The 6703-nt window shown below is 45.7% G+C and overlaps 1 protein-coding gene across 2 annotated transcripts in view; it reads left to right on the forward strand.

Moving 5' to 3' along the window:
* Positions 1-6703, forward strand: part of SLC4A4 (solute carrier family 4 (sodium bicarbonate cotransporter), member 4) — a 157126-nt gene that overhangs the window by 87303 nt on the left and 63120 nt on the right. The gene's annotated exons all lie outside the window — the stretch shown is intronic.

Genomic DNA, 6703 nt, shown 5'->3' on the forward strand with positions numbered 1-6703 from the left:
AAGAGGGTCTTCGGGGGTTACAGCAAGGGTCTGCAGAGGAGCTACGGTCCTGCAGCACCCCAGGGCCATGGGGTAGAGGAGGAGCTTTCAGGGGGATGTGTCCTACTACAGTGGCTGGTGGAGCAGAAGATGCTGCCTCAGCCCGTGCAACTGTGCGTCGCTTCAGCAAGGGAGCTGTGCTGACAGGTAACCGTGGAAGAAGTGCTCCAAAATGGAGAGGGGTAATAAAGTGAAAATTGGCCTTTAGGGCCAAGTCTGCACAAATTTCACCAATTTCCTAGACTAGGGTAATGTTTGCAGTATATCATGTGGGCTGCCTGTGTGTGTGTTCTCGTCCTTTCTGAGAGCTGAAGAGTCTGGGCGGTAAGAGTGAGTTTATTTCAACTCTTAGAAAACTGGTGGCTGAATAAGCTCTCTGTGCAAATTTCAAAAAACCCTTTGTCGTGGTTCAAAAAGTGGGTTATTCTCAAAAAGCGACGGTTTCTTTCGGGGAATCTTTTTTTTCTCGGGTCTTTCAGCATTCTCTAGTCCCATGGTTATTGTGAATGCAAATGAGAGTTACTTTGAAAAATTATTTGGGTAATGCAGTAACGCTGGCCAGCTAAGAATGACTCTGGTCCTTCAAATGATGGCTGACTGCAATCTTCTGTAAGTGCAGCTCTATCTTAAAGGGACACAGCAACATACTCGGTGTAGAAAAGTGAGTTCAGAGTAATTAAATATTTTTTGAAAAAGTTATCTATATATTTATATAAATAAATATGCTTTCATGGAAAGAGAAGGAGGGGAACGTGTTTTGCATTGACCTCAGCGTCATTCAGAGTTGTAGAATACATCTGTATTGGTTGGATGGTTTTGCAAAATAGCTGTTTCCTTTAATAATATTTAGCCATGCCTGGGGCAAGAGTAGGATTGTAAAATAGCTTTTTGCCATTGGAAAGACTGCTATGTTTTATATTTTTAATCATATTATAATTAGAGTCTTATAGATAGTCTAGCAGAAACCTAGGTCTGAATGTTGCAGCAGACTTTGTAGCTCTCAGTAGTGCAGACAGTCTCAATTGCCCCTCCTGCTGAAAAAATGAAATACCTCTGGACGCATACAGATAATAGACTTTTTGTGTAGAATTGCGTGTAAAAATAGATGTTTTGGTAGTGCTAGTAGTGAAATCTGTTAATAAATCCAGTTTGGAAGCGCACTCCGAAGTTTTGAACTTTCAATGTAGATAATGCCTGACTGTTTGTAGTGAAAACTATTATTTGAAAACTAACTAGTTCCAAAAAGCTGCTTAGTTAATTAGCCTGTGGCCTGCTGATGAACTTTGCACAATGGAACCCTTGTACTGTACGCCTTTCGAAGCTGGCCTGAGAAATCACCTTAGATCTCAATTTTCATTACTGATTGACTGAAACTCCTGTCTTGATAAAGTTTGTGAAATTGTGGTGATGCTTGGTAGCTTTCAGGAGCAGAACTTAGCGTGCCATACAGGAGGCGAGGGAATAATGCATCACGTTACGACAACAGGAGCTGGAAAGAGGAACAGATTTTCTTGCCTTGACAGCAGACTAACTGGCTTTCATTATTTCGGTACCCCATCTGGAAGCTTGACAGTTAATGAGGCCATAGAGTGAGGTAGGAGTCTGCTGCAGAAGGAGGCTATTCCAGTTTTTATTTATTTGTGTGCGTATGAGAACTGCGACAGGCTGAAGCCAGCTGATAACAGTTGCTTGGAGCAGGACTGGGACCTAGGCTATTTTTGCAGAGATAAAGGAGAGTATTGTGTGCCTGTGTTTTAAAGGAAGAAAGGCTTTGAACAAACTTCTGTATACCTTCAATAACTTTCCGGGCCGCCTATATCCTTAATTTTCAGTTCTGCAACCTTTAATGCTAGTTGGAATGGTGCAATTAACAGTGTAGTGATATTATAGCCAGAATACTCCTTTAATCTGTGTTTCTGTAGGTTCTTACTGAGCAGAAAGACACCTAAGTCAAATGAAAGTAGAAGTTCTGGATGCTCTGTCTTCAAACTATAACATGTACTTCTCGGAAGATGTTACCCTTTCTTTTTGTTTCCGTCTCAGTCTCCTTCTCTTCATGGAGCAGTGCTGGTGGCCAGTGCTTTGTAGTTGCAGTATGACCTCAGGCCCTCCCTTTTCTAGGTCGGCAGGGCAAGTTTTGTGATTGTCACCCACGTGACAGTGTAGAGAGGGACACAGGACCGTGCCCTAGGACAGCTCTTGCCCTGTACACTCATCTGGCAGGAAGCAGCTGTAACATTTTGAAGCAGCCATACCTTCCAGTACTTCCAGCCTACCTGGGAAAGTCATCTTACCCAGCTTTCTCCGTCCTGAGATGCTCTGTCTCTGCTTAGCAACAGTTCCCTCACATACTTTTGGAAAATCAGGCAGGTCCTGGGCGTCCACCTGGGGTTTCCCTGCTCCTTTCCCCGTGATGTTGTAAGGTCCAAGTTGAAAACTGGTGTCTCCCGTTGTGTGACCCTGATAATTCTTTGTTTGGGATCATTGTCTGCAGAGCCAAGCCAGGAGCAGATCTCTTGGCATACTGCGGTTGCCTCACCACTAGCGAGTACTGCATTTTTCCATTCAATTTTGTGTTTGCAACAACTGGTGGTTTCCAAGAGGACAGAGGCAACAAAACAACCCTGGAGAAGGTCAGAAGAGCAGGAGAGGGAATGCTCTGTGCAGAAGCATGGTATGGGTTGGTGTGTTATCTAATACACTTGGCCACTTCTCTCTCCTTTTAGAGCTGGCCCGTTACTGGCAGCAGTGCTGGAGCGTGATCACCTGGGCCAGGCTGCTTTCAGGTGGCTTGGGTTGTGGTTGGTTTTTTTAGATAATCCAATTAAGGAGCAGTAAGCAGCTGGGATCTCAGCTACAAAGGCAAAAGCCCAGACTGATCCCTCCAAACACAGGCACTTCTTTGAGGTGCCTGTTTTCGAGCCTGGTCTCCTGAGTTTATTTTTCAGTCCCTGCGGAGAGCTGGAATTGCAGAATTGGTTCAGGTTTCAGGTGAGCTGGTTGCCTCTCAGGAAATTGCCTTGCTAGCTGCAGAAGGAGCTCTGCTAACACAGACAACTCTGAAGAGATGCATTTATGCTTTCATACATCTGTACCATGGCAGCACCTGGGTGAGGTGGGTGCTTCTGTCACAGCAGGGTGCAGAGGTGTTAAAATTGCTTGGGATCTAGCCGAGGGCATGGTGGTGGAGTGTGCTAGAGAGCACTGGGCACGCTTAGGTTTTCCTTGAAGGTCTGTCAGAGAATCATCCCGGAGGGTGCCCTCCCTGAGGTTTGGAAGGGCCTGTTTTGTCCTGCCTTGAAGAGAAATCAGAAAAGATGCTGGTATTCAAAGGCGAATGCACGATGGAGATGGTGGCCGGGACAGAGGAACAGTAAGAGATCAAGAGAAGTGAGAGAAGATGCAAACCCTCAGCTTTCCTGTGACTGAAACCTCTGTATAACGAGGACCTGGGCTTTGCTTCACTGTACAGATGCTGAGTGTGGTTAGATGTCCCGTTCAGCTCGGTGGCTTTCTTGCAGGTTGCAAAGACGAGTTAGAAGACGGACAGCACTGAGCATAAGGGATGGTATTTGCGGTGGTCCCAAGACACACTGATACGAGTATAGCCAGTGGTAATAACAAGAGATACGCTTTTATAATAGCACTCAGGTTTACCTGTATTAAGCGTTGTGAGGTTGGTTCCTTTACCCTTGGGGAAGGGATGGTTTTATGCTTACTCTGGATTTACTTTGACCTTGCTTTTGTTTTGTTTTTCTCATACTCTTTACCTTCTTAATACACTTTTCAGAGTTAATCTTCTTACTGGGTAACCGTTAAGCTTTTTCACAAAGAAAAAGAACTTAGGATCCCTCTTGGAAAAGGCTGGAGTCAAGATGAGGACAGAGGATGCTTGGGCTCTTTCCAAAGGACCAGCCCAAGAAGTGCTGCCCACTCCCTCGGTGCCAGGGCAGGGAGCCCCCAGGCAGCAGGGAAGGGGCTGAGGCTGGCTGGCAGGCAGGGAGGAGCAGCCACGCAGGCTGTGCTCACGGGTGGGCCGTTGCCAACAGGTTCTCCGTTGCCCTTGCTCACTACATGTGACCGGCCCTGGCACTAAAAATTTCATGACAGCATTTTTTTGTTTTGTTTTCATATTTGTATTTTATATCTGACTTTTGTCTGGATCCGCTCCCCGCCCTGCTTGACGGGACGGCTGCACAAGGGCTGGGGCAGGAGCTGCTCGGAGCTGGGGCTGGAGGTACAACCCCGGTGCTCCACAGCCAGCCTGCTGCGGTGTTTAAGACTTGTGTGATTGGCTTGTTCTTTGATAATTTTAAGAGCACAGGTCTAATTTTCACACTTGTCTTGTCCTCTGGAAAACAGTTTCACTGTACTGCTATTCACTAAAAAACTCCAAACAAGTCTTGTCATCACTTAAATGTCTGTTTCTTTATTCTCTCTTTCCCCTCTGACACAAAGTGTTTACGGACGGGTGATAAGCAGTTAGATTAGCAGTTCTAGCAAAGGAGAGATTGCTTCATGGAAAACGGTGGAGTTAGAACATGTTTATTGGCTTTGTGTAATTCTCTTCCTTATGTTTGAGACTGGATGAAATAATTTTGCCATCAGAATAAGATTGCATGAAATCATAAAACGATGCGGAAATCTGAAAGTAATGAAGTCCTGGGTTACTTGTAAGGTTGGGATGCCTGCTAAATTAAAAATGTCATGTTGCTCTTTTTCCCCTTTAATTTATGGAAAGCAAATTATTGTAAAGCTGAAACAAGAGGAAGAGCCAATTACCAAAATGCAGAGTTTGCAGAAAATCTTTAACTGCAGATTACTCATCACAAAAGTTGCATCAGTAATATTGATTTGGATCTCATGTGCCTGTGACAGACAAAACAGGGTGGCCCCCCCACCTCGCCTGCATGTGGCGGCTGCTCTTGGTAGGCTTGGTCAGGAGTGGTGGTCTGTGGAAAGGGAGGTTAATGGGACAGTGGTTTACTGTTTGTTTTGGTAGTGCAGGGTGGTTACAGTCAGTGACAGCACAGTGTGCGGACACCAAAGCTTTGCCGAAGCGGCTGTGCTGTCGGTACAGCGTTCGCCTGCACAGAACAGGTTGTAGGGAGCATCGGCAGGCAGCAGCAAGCCAGAACTTCTGGTTGAGCAAAAGTACATGATTTTTCTCCAAGAGACATTCAGCCTTGGTTTACTCTCATGTTGTTATTTTGGGGTATTGGGATCTGCTGACAATCACCAAACTGTTACAAAGCTTTTTGCCCATCAGGTTCCGAGCTGAGCTCGTGGGGTAAAAAGCCATAACAGGATATTTAATGATGTCTACAAGAGGCAAAGGTTTGTGGTGGAAGAAGAGGGGAAGAAACCTTTTATTCCCGTTTTCACTGCCACGCTTCATAACCACACGCTCTTGCAGGAGGTGTAACAACTCAAAAACAAAAAGGGGAGCTCCAAGGAAGCCTTCCCCTTCTGCCTCCAGTCCCTGTGGGAAGCTTGCCCCGTAGCTAAACAAAAGGCTTTTGATTCATTCCTCCTGCCACTCAGATCTGTCGGTGGTGCTGAGCACCCAGACAGCTATGCGTGGTTAAGAGCGTATTATTTATGAATATTGAAGTCGGGTTATTTGCATGAGCCGGCTCCTCTCTGCCATGAGAATGATGGCTTGGTTCGTTGTGCTGTATTACAGTGAGGGTGCAAAAGAGGCTGGGTCAGCATCCTGAGTCTCCTGCAGAAGACACCACGGCCCTGACTCAGACCGCTCTGATGATAAATAGCTTCAGTGAAGGCCACCCTATTTTGATTTTGCTGTTTTATCATGTTTTTGCTTTGGGCTTGTTTGACGTGTTGGCAGTTTATAAGGATAATTAGGGAAGAGGAGGCGTGTTCCCTTTCATTGTATTTGTGTTGGCAGAACACAGCTTCTGAGGTAGCAGTGCGGAGAAGTGATTTGCCTTCATTTGTCTTATTTTATGAGGTGTTGGCTGCAGTTAACGTACTGGTCATTTGCAGCTAGATAGACAAGCAGAGGCAGTGGCACTTTTAGACAATTTATTTTTCTTTTCTGTTTTCCAATTAATAAATCAGCGTCTAGGCTTCCTGCTCTCTCCTGGGCTCCGCGCTCTCTCTTGCCAGATACATCGGTGGTACCAGAGTGGTGTCTGAAAGACCAGGACTTATGACAGGAGAATTCCTCCAGCATGTGAAGGTCAAGCTGTTTGCTCAAGTTTTTCTCTAACACCATATTGAATAACACCAAACTGGAAGACCTGATGAAGGTTTCTTCAGCTGTCAAAAAAGACAACCTTGTGGTTTACCCTAATCTGGTTCACAGCAGAGATGGGTCTAGAAAAAGCAGGTGCTTCTGATGGGCTGTCCAGCAAATATGGGGAAGAGGAGGAGGATGTACACATGTGTGTACATGGAGATTGTTCAACCAGATACAGTTAGAAAAGATCTGACACTTCTGCTGGTTTAGGTGCACCTTAGCCAAGTTATACATCTTCTATATATTTAATGCAAATAAGCTTTTCTGATAAATTTATCTCTCTCAGCCACTTCTTGGTCCGGAGTGGCCTTGTCTGAACTCCTCCCAGCTTGCAGGTGCCCTTGGTCAAAGAGGGTGCCCAGGACAGGGCTATGGGAGAAAGGCGCTGGGCAGCGGTTC

Source organism: Cariama cristata, unplaced genomic scaffold (assembly GCF_000690535.1).
Source record: "Cariama cristata isolate BGI_N322 unplaced genomic scaffold, ASM69053v1 scaffold9069, whole genome shotgun sequence".
Taxonomy (NCBI): Eukaryota; Metazoa; Chordata; class Aves; order Cariamiformes; family Cariamidae; genus Cariama; species Cariama cristata.